The sequence below is a fragment of the Alnus glutinosa genome, chromosome 2 (assembly GCF_958979055.1).
Source record: "Alnus glutinosa chromosome 2, dhAlnGlut1.1, whole genome shotgun sequence".
Classification (NCBI taxonomy): domain Eukaryota; kingdom Viridiplantae; phylum Streptophyta; class Magnoliopsida; order Fagales; family Betulaceae; genus Alnus; species Alnus glutinosa.
In genome coordinates, this window is record NC_084887.1 from 7,652,211 (window position 1) to 7,666,166 (window position 13,956).

The 13,956-nt window shown below is 36.7% G+C and overlaps 1 long non-coding RNA gene across 1 annotated transcript; it reads right to left on the reverse strand.

Annotated features, from left to right (window-relative positions):
- Positions 1-5,530: 5,530 nt before the first annotated feature.
- LOC133861363 (uncharacterized) lies at positions 5,531-7,804 on the reverse strand. Its single transcript, XR_009899002.1, has 4 exons — positions 7,644-7,804; positions 7,502-7,567; positions 7,017-7,073; positions 5,531-5,810 (listed from the first exon to the last, which is right to left on the reverse strand). It is a non-coding gene; the product is annotated as an uncharacterized LOC133861363 (long non-coding RNA).
- Positions 7,805-13,956: the final 6,152 nt, after the last annotated feature.

Here is a 13,956-nt window from a genome sequence, read left to right on the forward strand (position 1 = left end):
CATTACCTGACAGTCTTAAGTATAAGTTCCTAGGTCCAGCCGAATCTTTGCCTGTGATTATAGCCTCAGATTTAGTTGATACTCAAGAGGAGAAATTGCTAGATGTTTTAAGAGAGCACAAGGAGGCTATTGGTTGGACCATTGAAGATATCCAAGGAATCAGTCCTTCGGTGGTTATGCACAAGATACACTTGGAGGAGGATGCCAAACCATCGAGGGAGCCGCAAAGAAGGCTTAACCCAGCTATGCAAGAAGTAGTAAGGGCTGAAGTGATCAAGTTATTGGATGCAGGCATCATATATCCAATCTCGGATAGCAAGTGGGTGAGCCCAATTCATGTTGTACCGAAGCGGGCTGGATTGACGGTAGTGGAGAACAAAGATGGTGAGTTAGTGCCAACTCGTGTTCAATCAGGATGGAGAGTGTGTATCGACTACCGCAAATTGAATGCCGCCACTAGGAAGGATCATTTTCCCCTTCCTTTCATCGATCAAATGGTGGAACGCTTGGCGGGGCATGCTTATTACTGTTTCTTGGATGGATATTCTGGATACAACCAGGTACCTGTGGACCCCGAAGATCAGGAGAAGACGACTTTCACCTGCCCTTTTGGCACGTTCGCCTATCGTCGCATGCCCTTTGGGTTATGCAATGCACCCGCTACTTTTCAGCGGTGCATGGTCAGCATCTTCTCCGATATGGTAGAACAATTTCTAGAGATCTTCATGGATGACTTCTCGGTCCACGGTTCATCTTTTGAGGAATGTTTGCTCCGCCTCACGTTGATCCTAGTACGGTGCAAAGAAAAGAACCTGATGCTAAATTGGGAGAAATGCCATTTATGGTAAAGCAAGGGATTGTGCTTGGACATGTCATTTCTCATCGTGGGATCGAGGTGGACAAAGCAAAGATAGATTTGATATCCAACCTTCCACTTCCACGTACTGTCAAAGAGGTTCGCTCTTTCCTAGGCCATGCAGGGTTCTATCGGCGATTCATCAAGGATTTCAGCAAAATCGCCCGGCCCTTATGCAAACTATTGGTAAAGGAGACCCCGTTTATATTTGATGAGGACTGCAAGAAGGCATTTGGGGCTCTAAAGAAGATTTTGACGTCCACACCCATCATCAAGCCACCCACCTGGGGTGTTCCATTTGAGATCATGTGCGACGCTTCGGACTATGCCGTTGGAGCTGTTTTGGGGCAGCGTTTAGACAAATTCCCCCATGTTATCTATTATGCGAGTCGGACTCTTAACGACGCTCAACTTAACTATTCAACCACGGAGAAGGAGTTGTTGGCAGTCGTATTTGCTTTGGATAAGTTTCGATCATACCTACTGGGTTCCAAAGTCATTGTCTACTCGGATCATGCAGCCTTGAGGTATCTTTTCTCCAAAAAAGATGCCAAATCTCGTCTCATCCGGTGGATACTATTACTGCAAGAGTTCGACATCGAAATACGGGATAAAAAAGGTTCTGAAAATGTGGTAGCCGACCATCTCTCCAGACTGACTGTTTAGCAAGTTATCCCAAGATGTGATAGAACCAGGCATATTTGAATCCAGCCATGCCTTGGCTCTATCGTGAAGAGAGAATGGAAAAAGTCTAAGATGTACAGATTCCTCAGAAAAGTTCTGAAATTTGAAAGTAGCACAGATATCTTTGAACTTTTTTACATGGCTGTAAGGATTTTCGAGATCTAAGCCATGGAATGAAGGCAAGAGTTGGATGACATGCGGTTTTAGATCGAAGTGGGTGGCATTGGTGGGTGGCAAAACTATACATGACGCAGAGTTCGTCGCAACGGGTGCAAATAAATCCCTGAGTGATCTAGTGTAGTCCACATTTTCCGCTCTTGGCTGCTCCACTTTTACATTGGGATTTCCTCCAGTGTTGTCTCCCATCTCAGAAGTTGTTCTCCGCTCAACTTTTGCTTGGACAGGTGTTTTGCACTTTTTCCTAAACACCCTATCTATATCGGGATCTAAGGGTAACAATTCTAAGTTCAAGGATCTCCGACCAAGCATACAAAGTTCCAAACAAAATTTAACCACAAAACAAACAAGATAGAAAAGAAGGACAAAAATTAAAAAAAAATAAAAAAAAAATAAAAAATAAACAAGATAGAGAAAAGAAATTGCAAGTAAGGTAAACAAAATTCTCCAAGGTGCAATCTAGGTTAGTTCCCAGGAAGGTGAGGGGGGTCACACCGGACACACTTAAATCCCAAGACCTTCCTTGCCAGAATTTGCCTTGATTTTGCCCCTTAGATAGTTCCGTAGACCCACACTAGCAAAGTCTTCTCTTTATTTTATTATTTTTAACGATTAAAAGAAAAATAGCACAAACAAAATGAATAAAAATAAATAAAAAAAAAATCAAGACTAACACAAATGCATACAACCAAACAAAGACACTGAAAAGGTAAGAATTGAAACTTACAGGTTTGGACCAAAATTTTTTTGACAAAAATTTTCTGCTACTGAACTTCTCCAAGTACCGACTCCTGTGTTCGCAAAATTCCGCACAACCTGAAATAACAATAAAACAGAAAATCTTGCTTTTTTCTTGTTTTTTTTTTTTTTGTTAGGTAATAAAGCAAAAACAAATAAAAATAAAAAGAAACAAAAATTGGAAGAAGAAAAACAAAACAAAAGTCTATCTAAACTAGTAGAAAAATAAAATCAATTCAAACAAAAATCAATTTCCACAAACAAAACAATTCCCCGGCAACGGCGCCAAAAACTTGATGTGAAAATTTTAATACTCGCAAGCGCACGAATCGTTTGCAATATAGTGTGTGTGCAAGTGTGAGGTCGATCCCACAGGGAATTGTGTTGCAAAAATTAATTTCTATTTAAACTAATTCTATTTTAACCTAGTTCCGAATTTGGTGAATAATAGAAAAATAAAATAAAATAAAGGGAAAAGAAAAGAGAAATGTACTAAGGTTTTAGAATCCACACCCACCTAATCACAACAACATATTCTCAAGTTTGTAAATACACATCCGAAGTTGTCACTTTACAAATCTTTTGTGTATTCTACTATGCTTCAAAAATTAATTAAATCATTCAATGAATCCGTTCTTTTGCACAAATCACAAAAGATATCCGGTTTTTAACCAAATCATCAAATGTATCCGTAGAACGAAACACAATGAATATCCAATATTTTGATAAACGAAAAATCCAAGCAATCAATTAAATGAGACTATTCTCAAATCATCACTTGTATCCGGAAATCACAAGAGATACCAAAGTATTCATCTCAACAATTGAAAAGAAGTAGAATATTGGAAATATTAAATCTAATTAAATCGGATGGTATACACTCACATAAAAATATAATTGCTCTTCAAAGGTGAGGTTTCATCCTCAACCTTAGTTGAGAAATTAGCTACTCATGGATAAAAATAAAATGCTGAATTTTATTAAAGACATAAAGAAAATAAAAGACTTAAAAGAGAAAATTGCGTGAGAAATACTACAAATGAGGCCAACTGCCGCCTATGTACCCAGAGGCTCACGCCTCTACTCTCCTTTTATAGTTGCTGCTGGCCGAATGGGTAGAGAGAGTGGAGGTAGAGATGCGGTTTTAGTGGGAGGAATGGGTGATTATTTTATGTTGAGTGGGGGAGATGATTATTTTATGTGGTTGAATGGAAGGAAGATGAGTGGTATTATTTTATGGGGTTTAGTGGAAGGATGATGAGTGCATGTGATGTTCGGCCGGTTGGATGGAGAAGGAGAGATGCTGGCATGGTTTTGGCCGAGTAAGTGGAAGGAGTGGGTGCTGCCCATGCTGGAGAAGCTGTCCAGCAGCTGCAAGTGCTCTTCTTCACGTGCTGTCCAGGTGCTTTTGTGAAGGCTGAAGTGCTGTAGGTGTGGAGATGCTGCAGGAGGCGTGCTGTCCATGCTGCTGTTCAGGTGCGGAGTGGTGCTGTCCAGAAGATGCTGCTGGTCTTTGGCGTGGAGCTGTGCTGCCCATGTGATGCCCATGCTGGCCGGTTGGTGCTAGCTAGGTGGCGTGGAAGAATGTTGCAGCCCATGCTGGCCGGTTGGTGCTAGCTAGGTGGCGTGGAAGAATGTTGCAGCCCATGCTGCTGTTCAGGTGCAGGCTGTGCAGCCCATGCTGCTGTTCATGGTGGACAGGTGCTGTCTGGCGTGGAGTGGTGCTGCCCATGATGTCTACGTGGTGGCTGCAAATTCAAGTGCTGTCCAGGCGTGTCCAAGTGCTGCTGAGCTGCTTTGGGTATTATTTTCGGTGCTGCCAAGTATAGAGGGAGTCATGTACTGCCAGGTCTCTTGCATGGAGATCGAGAACAATCCGGTGCTTCTTAAGGAAAGAAAATCGTGTTCCATCTAATACTCTATTTGGAAACAGCTCGTGCGTTCAATGCCAGGTTTGGCCGAGAATGTGGAAGAATTTGTTTTCTTTTTCACTTAAAAGTCCCTTGCAAACACGTGCTGCCCAGCTGCTCTACAAACCTAAGCCATCGGATTAATTATTATAAAAATTATTATCAGTTCAAATTAATCACAATGAGCCAAAGCTAACAAAAACGGTTAAAAACTGTTATTTTCTCTTAATCACCTGCAAAACACCAAGACATCAAAACTAACTAAAAATATTAAAAAATAACAAAACTAAAAGATTAACTAATGTAAATTAAAGGGTTTAAATACACAATATTTGACACTGATCAGGTGCATTTATACATATAAGCACATCCTCATTTCCAGGCGATGTGGGACGTCACAATCACCCCCTCTTTGGACCCAACGTCCCCGCTGGCGACCCTATTGGGCTTGTGCACGCTCCCACCATTTCAGGCTGGGCAATGGCTTTGATACCATTTGTAACAACCCACCCCCAATGACACAATATTGTCCGTTTTTTACTCCCCAAACCAGACTTCCCAGGAGGTCACCCATCCTGGGATTGCTCTCGCAGAAGTACGCTTAACTGCGGAGTTCTTATAGGTTCATAACCATCACGGCTTTAAGACGCGTTGTGTCATAAATGGTGCATTTATACACATAAGCACATCCTCATTCCCAAGCGATGTGGGATGTCACACCATCAAAAACTGAACACCAAATACAGCACTTCACGTCTCCAAACATACCAAGTATCTGCATAAAAAAACCAAGTAAAGCAGTAGATAAGTTAGTTTCACTCAAGGCATAATAGAAAAAGAAATCAATCATAAATTAGAATTTGATTTCATTAACTATAACAAAAAAGTAGTCCACAATCCCGCACTGATACCAACTTACAAAGTAACTAAGGCAACTCAATCTCTACCAAAGATGGTTCATCCTTCTACAAAAAACAAAGAACATTAGTGTGACGACCCGTTTTTTTTTTTTTTTTTTTTGTGTACAAAAGATTTATAAAACATTAACGAGTCCTCACAGTGGCACGACTACATGTCGCTCAGCCAACATACGTACACGCTCCATACCATGTACTTGATATTCAGAGTATTATCTAGAAGCAGAATAATTGTAACACAACAACCATAACGGAAAGCACATCTAAAATTAACTAGTGGTCCATACAAAAGAGCTATATCTGTCTAACAGTTTAAGGTTTACATTTACCCATTGATACAAAAGAATGGCTACACAAAAGAATATGTGACACCTACGTCACTAGCCATATACAAAATACCCCAAAAGAGTGAACTCCATAGTCCAACTCAGTACGACTGTCGCGGAGTGCTTCAATCGTAGTACCCCAAATACGCAGCTACAGGGTCTTCCTCAAAGTCAGGTGTACCTGCAGTCACAGGAACTACATCTATACGGTTGTGGGGGTTTGCCACATCCGTATAGGTGGAATTATGAGCCCACAATCTTAGCATAAATAAATATACTAAGACCTCAGAGGTATACCATTCACTGAGTTTTCACAAAGAACCAACTTTTCCCTTTTTAGTCATGCGTACACTATAACAGCTACCAATTTTATAAGCTTCTGTTTTGAAAATCCCCATAACTGATATAGCATACACCGACTAATAGAAAACATTTAAATACACTGGGCAACTAGTATTATACGTAAAAGATTCGTTATAGAACACAATGGCATTTAAATCATGCAACCATCCGATACCAATATACATAAGTTCTTTTTCTATCAAGACTTTTATGCATACTAATACGTCTAGCAAAACTACAATATACTTTCATAAAAACATCACACAATCCGATACCAACATACATAAGTTCTTTTTCTATCAAGACTCTTATGCATACTAATACGTCTAGCAAAACTACAATATACTTATCATGAAAACATTACACAATTTAAACAATGCTATGCATGCTCATGATAGTCTTTTTGTTCATTATGAGCCTCACGCTCTCTTCGTTATTATGAGCCTCACGCTCTCTTCATTATTATGAGCCTCACGCCCTCTTCTTTATTATGAGCCTCACGCTCTCTTCTTTATTATGAGCCTCACGCTCTCTTCATTATTATGAGCCTCACGCTCTCTTCTTTATTATGAGCCTCACGCTCTCTTCTTTATTATGAGCCTCAAGCTCTCTTTTTTATTATGAGCCTCACGCTCTCTTCTTTATTATGAGCCTCACGCTCTCTTCATTATTATGAGCCTCACGCTCTCTTCATTATTATGAGCCTCACGCTCTCTTCTTTATTATGAGTTCATGTTTTATGCTTTACAATTCAAACTCTATATTCATATTCTTTGCAAATCATGCTTTCTTCAAATACCATGAACCAATCAACATGAAATTTCATCATTCTTCTTTGCATAATTAAATCCCAACTACAACACACTTTCAAATACTTCAATCAATTCAAAACCTTTCATTCATGCATCATTTCATAACATCATTGATATTTCAACATAATTGAAACTACTTAAAACATCCAAATCATACATGTTAACATATCGTTGGTTCAGTAAGAAAATCATATATCATTTGCATTTCTATAAATTACATAAAAATATCTTTTCTCAGTGAGTAGAATACTCACCTTGACTGCTTGCACACCGACACAAACAAGTCCTAAGCTCACTCCTCCAAAGTGCCGCTGAATACAACATATTGCACCCATTTAGTTTCCATCCAATAATTACACTACCTCATGAATCGTTTAAGGATTATTTTACTCGACAGTTGCCTAAACTCATACTTAACCATATTCCTAGGCTTATAAACATAACCTCAATTTTTATACAAGTTACTACATTAAAACCTAACCTTATAAATATTTATTCTTACCAAACCCATGGTTAATGTGAGATTAATCATCACTATCTCCCATAATTTACCCACAAATTAACAATCTTATTTTAAATAATTAAAAGCTTCAAGTTAATCTAGTCCATCAACTTAGGGCTTTTCCAAACTTAACCCCAATAACAATATTTTAAACACAATCACATTTACTAAAAGTTAATCTCTTAAAATCCCATAAATATCAAATACCCAAAAATTAAGGCTTAAGGAAAAACTTACCCAAATTCACCAAACTCCCACCCAAAGTTTGGCTAGCCTCAAATAAGCTCCAATAAGCTCAAACACCTAAAAGATATAAAGGATTAAACTTATATTTAGGATTTTACCTAAAAATTACGAAATTATGAGTTTAGTGTTTTACCTTAAAACAATCGGTACGAACGTAGATCCGAGTGCAAGGATCACGTTGTCGAAAACGGATTGAAGATCCGACCGTTGGATCTTCGTAGATCACAATTTTCGTTAGAAAAAGCTTAAAACTCTCCCTCCCTTTCTCCTTTCTGTTCTTCCGGCCACAGAGGGAATGAGGCACTGCCTCTTCTTCTGTTTCTTTCTTTTCTTTAAGTGAGGCGCACATGCGCCTCACGTTATCCTATTTTTTTTTTTTTTTTTAATTTTTTGGAACTGAAGGGCCAAGCCCTTCAGTTCGTGAAATGGCCTTTTGGCCATTTCACCAATTTGGCCGCACGGCCTTTCTGTGCAGCCAGCTGCTTTATATATATATATATTTGATATTTATTTTATTATTTTATTTATACATTTATTTATTTATTCAATTTTCAATTCCTAATTCTTTTAAACTTAAAAACATTCTCTTTCATTTTATTTTCTTAGTCACAATTTACAAGTCTATAGGATCAAAATGAATTTTGTTTTATTTTACCACACGAGGTAGACTTATTTTTATTTTTATCCTAATAAACCAATTAAATATTTTCTAGGACATTATAATTAGTTACTTTTTATTTAAGGGAGAAGCTAAAACAACATATACTATACCTTTACAAATTATAATACTCACATTAGAGGATTTTTTAAATCCATTTAGTGCTCGAACCCAATCAAAGCCACACAACATCATTTCCACAGTTTCAGTAGCTAAAGATGCACAATACGGATCAATGACCCAACCGCCAACACTAAGTATTGATCTCGAAACCACCATAATGATAGGAATTGCAAGTATGTCTTGTGCCATCTTAGATAAAATGTGGTACTTAAGTTGATTGGATTTCCACCATTCCAAAGCATCAAATTTCAAATCAATACCCTCATCACAAATATAAACATCTTCTTCCAAATATACTTCCAAATCAGATTTCACAGGTTGAAACGTATCAACACTTCTTACAAAAGATTGAAACATAACCATTCCACTTGTAGTGCTCCTCCAAACAACATTTGCTAAACTATCACTTGAAGTTGAAGAAGATTCACAAAAAAAATTTTGCCCACGTGGGCCAGCAGTTAAGTTATGATCATCAACATACTCACCATACAACTCATTTAAAAACCTACGGATCCTTTCAATATTTCTAGTGATTTCAGGCTCTTGATAAATTTCAGGAAAACAAAATTGTTCAAGTTTCATCTTAAACCTTGGACATAAATAGATTGAATCCCCTCCCAATACTTCTCAAACTTCAAATTCATTTTTTGTGCTATTGTTCTTATATAACCATTTTCATCCCTACATTTCTTATCCAACATGTCTTTTATTCTCCAAACCTCAGAAAGAAAGAAATTTGCAGTTGGATAATTACTCCCTGATATTATCGTTATCACCTCATTAAAAACCTCTAAAACATGACAAGCAATATTCTCAACTTTCACTTAATCTTTAACAGTTGGCACCCAACAAAAACTTTGATTCCTATCTTCATGCCTAGGGAACACTTCTCTAAACTCTAATGCAGCAGACAACACCATATAAGTGCTATTCCACCTAGTGTGAACATCTAAATCAATTTTTTTTAGGACAACTATAACTGCTTTGCAATTTCACGAAACTGCTTCAACCTCCCCTTCAATGCAACTAAATATTTTATATCATCCCTAACACAATCCATAATATCCCCAAATTGACTAATCCCATCTTGTACCAACAAATTTGTTATATAAGCACAATAACGTACATGAAAGATTTGCCCCCCAACAAATAATTTTTAATTTTATTTTTTTTACAGCAAAGTCGTCTTTCAAAATTCGAATGTGGAGTGTTAGCTCCCATAAACTTGTTAAACAAAACATGTTCCATTTGCATAAAAGGATACTCATAGTAAAGTATCATATGAGAAGCAAGCTTTCTTACCTTTTTATGATCATAAGAAAAGTTTGCACTTGAGCTCACACTGCCACCCTCAGAATCAAATGTAAGCACCTTCTGCTTCTTGTTAACTACTATGCTTGGAATACAGCTATTCAAGTGCCTATAAAACTGAGTTGTGGCGCCCAAAATAGGAATGTCAAGGATGGATTTACATTGAATGCACTGAGCTTTCTTAACACTAGATTGCACTACTTCCTTAAAGTCCTTCCAAATTGGAGAAGTCTGCTTCCTCGGCTTCATATTATAAGCATGCTTTTGAGGATCATCCTCCTAGACCTCCTCTGCCACAAGAGCACCTTCCCCTTTGGGGACAGCATCTCTACCAGGACCACCACCATCAAGTGATTCAAGTCCATCATCATATGATGTGATATTCATTAGATTTAGGTTCACATTAAGTGAACCTTCGTTTGAATCGTCTCCAATGGCTATCAACTCGTTCATGGGCATTTTTTAGTAACTGACTACCTACATTAGAATAACAAATACAAATATATACAGAGCATTAAATAAAAAAGAATGAATAATAAATTAAACTTAAATATTTAAATAGCATCGTACTACGAATTAAATGGTAAATGATAAACACATCAGATTGTATCATTTTTCACAATTTTCATAGAACCCAAATAGAGAGAGAGAGAGTTGGAAAAAAAAATCATAGTATATATACCATTTACAAAGAAGTTGAAAGAATCCAAAATTCTAAACACTTTTCTCATCATACATCAAACAACTGAAACAAATCAAACAAGGAAAAAGCTTTCTTAAAATACGTATTCCTCATAAGTCATAACCTAAACAAAAGGCAGGACTTTTATGGTCTTAGAGAAATCAAGCACATATTTTTTAGTTTTCGACTCAAACTGATTTATCCCTTTTTTTTTTTTTTTTAAGGAAGAAAAATATGTATTCTCTGTCTCTGTTTTCTCGAAGAAAAAAAATTGTGTATAAATGAGAAAAAAAAAATGGATTTTTTTTCTTTCTCAATTTTATTAGAACCCAAAACATAGGCAAGATTAATGGTGAGAAAGAGTGACAGAAGATGAAAAGATAAAAAGATAGGCTAAGAGGATGAAGGAGAAATAGAGATTCACCAAACAAATCTTAATGCCCATTAGATTTTTGGAGAAATGACTCAAAACTCAAAGTTCTTTCTACAAGAGAGTAACCGAGTAACAAAGAACAAGTAACAAAAACAAAATGAAACATTTTATACAAAACATTTACGCCCATAAGATGATGAAGCGTGCGATTTGTGCGGGTGACCCCAAGACAAGTTGTTGTCGTCATGCTCAAGATTTGACTGCCAAATCGTAGAGGTGAAGCTTTGAGATCTAATTGTACAGAGAGAAGATGAGAGAGGCTGAGAAAGGGGTTGAGTTTCTTGAGAAAAAAGCTCATGCCGGTAAGGGTTAGAGAGAGGTTTGTGAGAGAGAGGCATATCAAATCTCATTGAATGTAGGTTGTGGGTAGTTGAGAGCATTAGCTATTTGAGTCTGTTGAGGTGAGAAACCGAGGAGTCGAGAAGACGTGTTGTGACTTGCGTGAGCGGTGAAAGTCGGACTAAAGACTAAAGAGTAAAGAAAGCACTCGAAGACTCTAATCGAGTAAACGTGAAAAAAAAAAAATAATAAATAAATAAATAAATCTAAAAAAAAAAAAATCTGAAAAGCATCTTTATTTGTGAAGATCCAATGGCCAAATAAACGATGCTTTTCAAATTTTGATACAGAGAATCTGAGTTAGTTGAGAACCGAGGTGATAAGGTCTATTGGAATTTGGAGAAATCAAAGGGCAAAGAGGCTAAGAGCATCCCTAGTGAGTTCTCCATTTTGAATTTTTCACCAAAATTAGGTGAAAAAATCAAAAAAGTCTACTTCAACAAACTTTTTATAATTTCTTTATTTTGGCTCTTGTCAAAATTTCACTTTAAATTGGGCTCACAAATTTCATTAACTATTGAATATTTTATCATTTCTCTCTTCTTTCACTTCACTTTTCTCTTTTTCCCTCTCTTCATTTGTTAGGAGTAGTTGCTTAAAACTAATAAAAAAATTAATATTTCGTTGAAAAAGAGAAATATTTTGAGAGTTTAGTGTAGGAAGTTTGTTAAAAGTAGTAGTTAAAATAACAAAAGTAGATTTTTTAGCTAAAATTTGGTTAAAGTTTGAAGAGCTCACTAAAGATGCTCTAACGAGTTAAGAACAACTACTAAGATTTAAGAGTCTAAGAGTTATGATTTTTTTTAAAAAAATTAAAAATAAAAATAAATAAATAAATAAAAAAGAAAAGAAAAGAAGAAGAAGAAGAAGAAAAGAAAGAGTCTAAGAGGCAGACTAATATAATTATTATTTGATATATGATACATTTTCACCCCAAGACACAACTCCTGACCACTTTTGCCCACATGACAACTTTTACTTTTAATTTTATTTAAAAAAAAAAAAAAAAAAAAAAAAAAAAAAAAAAAAAACTCCAAAACTAGCTAGGAGACCATCTTGCCACATGAGTAAGACGGTCAAGAGTTGTATCTTAGGGTGGCAAAATATCATATCTCTTATTATTTGTAGAACCAAAGAGCCAAAGAAGCTAACGACAACGAGTCTAACTGTCTAAGATTGATAATATTGTTGTACTTGTACTTGTATAAGATCATAACTTTTAAATACATACTTATTATTTATACATTACTAATTTACTATATAAATTAACGTGTATTTATGAATACACTAATATATATATATATATATATATATATATATATATATATATATATATATATATATATATGAACAAGCCCATCGAGCCTAGTCCAGTTTCAACGAGTCCACGAGCCTATGAGCCAAGTATTGGCATGTTTAGCTTGTTTATTAAACAAGCTTAAAAAAATGTTCAAGCTATGTTCTTCATTAAACCAACATAGCAAATAGGCTAGAAACTCCAGGAACTATAAACAACCTCTAGAACAAACAACTACACAATATATCTACAAAAACACCTGAACCAAACAATTGCAGAAAACATAGCAAAGAACCAAAGAAAAAAAAAACAAAAGCCCTTGTATCTCTTTTTTGCCCATTGTTGACCCAATTTCTAGCTTGTGGTATTGTTCCAAGACCCAAGCTTAATTTTTTTAAAAGCCATTAGGCTCTATAATTTCGCGTATAGGTAACCCAATCTTTGGCCTTGTGGTACCATTAAAATGTTCGGCCCTTTCTTTTCTCCTTTTGGCTTTGTGGTAATGTTTAAAAACCCAAGTCTATAGTAATTTCTTTTGCCCCATAGTTAGCCGAATCTTAGCCTTGTGGCCCAATTAAAATGCCCATGCTTTTCTTTTTAGCCCTTTAGTGGCTCTTTAAACTGCTCATTCCTTCAGCTCCATGTCTTCTGGATGCATCTTCCACGTGTTCCAGCCACACTGCAGCAGCCTATAGCACAGACAAGCAGCAGCCTCACAACCACACTGCAGCAGCCTCTAGCACTGACAAGCAGCAGCTACAAGCCGCCCCTTTTCCTGGATTACTGCCACCAATGTTTCCTGCTGACTTCTCCTCAAACTCAGCACATAGTCAAATGTTTCCCCCATGGAACTCCTGTTATAGTTTGTCTTATGTTTCCACATAGGTTTATGCAACCAAAAACAGAGCTTCTTCCAAAACTTTCAATATTTTCAGAGATCATGAAACTTAGCTCGAGAGGGATCAATCATGTCAACAGAAAGATAAGCCATACCGCCAATCCCTTCAAACAATGAGTAGGGGTTATCACCTCCATGCATTTCTCCCTCAGAAATGAGCTTGTGAGCTCAATCAAGTAGAAAGCAAGCAAAAGCTTTAGCCCTGTGTAAGAAATGTACATTGCCTGTAAGTTGGTAAAGCAAGAGGAACACATATGCATTTCCACTAATCCCGTGGCAAATCCCAACTCTCTTGAGTCTTGAGCAATCCACGGTTCCACACTACCTCTGCTGCATCAGCAGCTTCTTTCAGAAATTCTTCATCTTCTAAAACCTGAGCATTCAGAATAGTTTTTACTTAATAGAATGCAATAAAAAATAAACAGAGAGAGAAAAGGGAAAAATATTGACACAAGACTGAATTTATTTCTCACTAATCAAGAAAAATACAAGAATAAACCTTTTTCTTAATAAGAATTACAACAGTAGTCTTCTATTGTATATTGGTGTACTTGGGTGCATCCCTGTGGCGATTTCTGATAAATTTATCCAAAGTGACACCCTCTCCCAAGTCACCATGTGATCTATGAAGCGGCACAGAGGGAAGAATGATTCAAATTATGCTTTTATATTATTTCCAAGCCTTGATAGCAAAGAAATTCACCA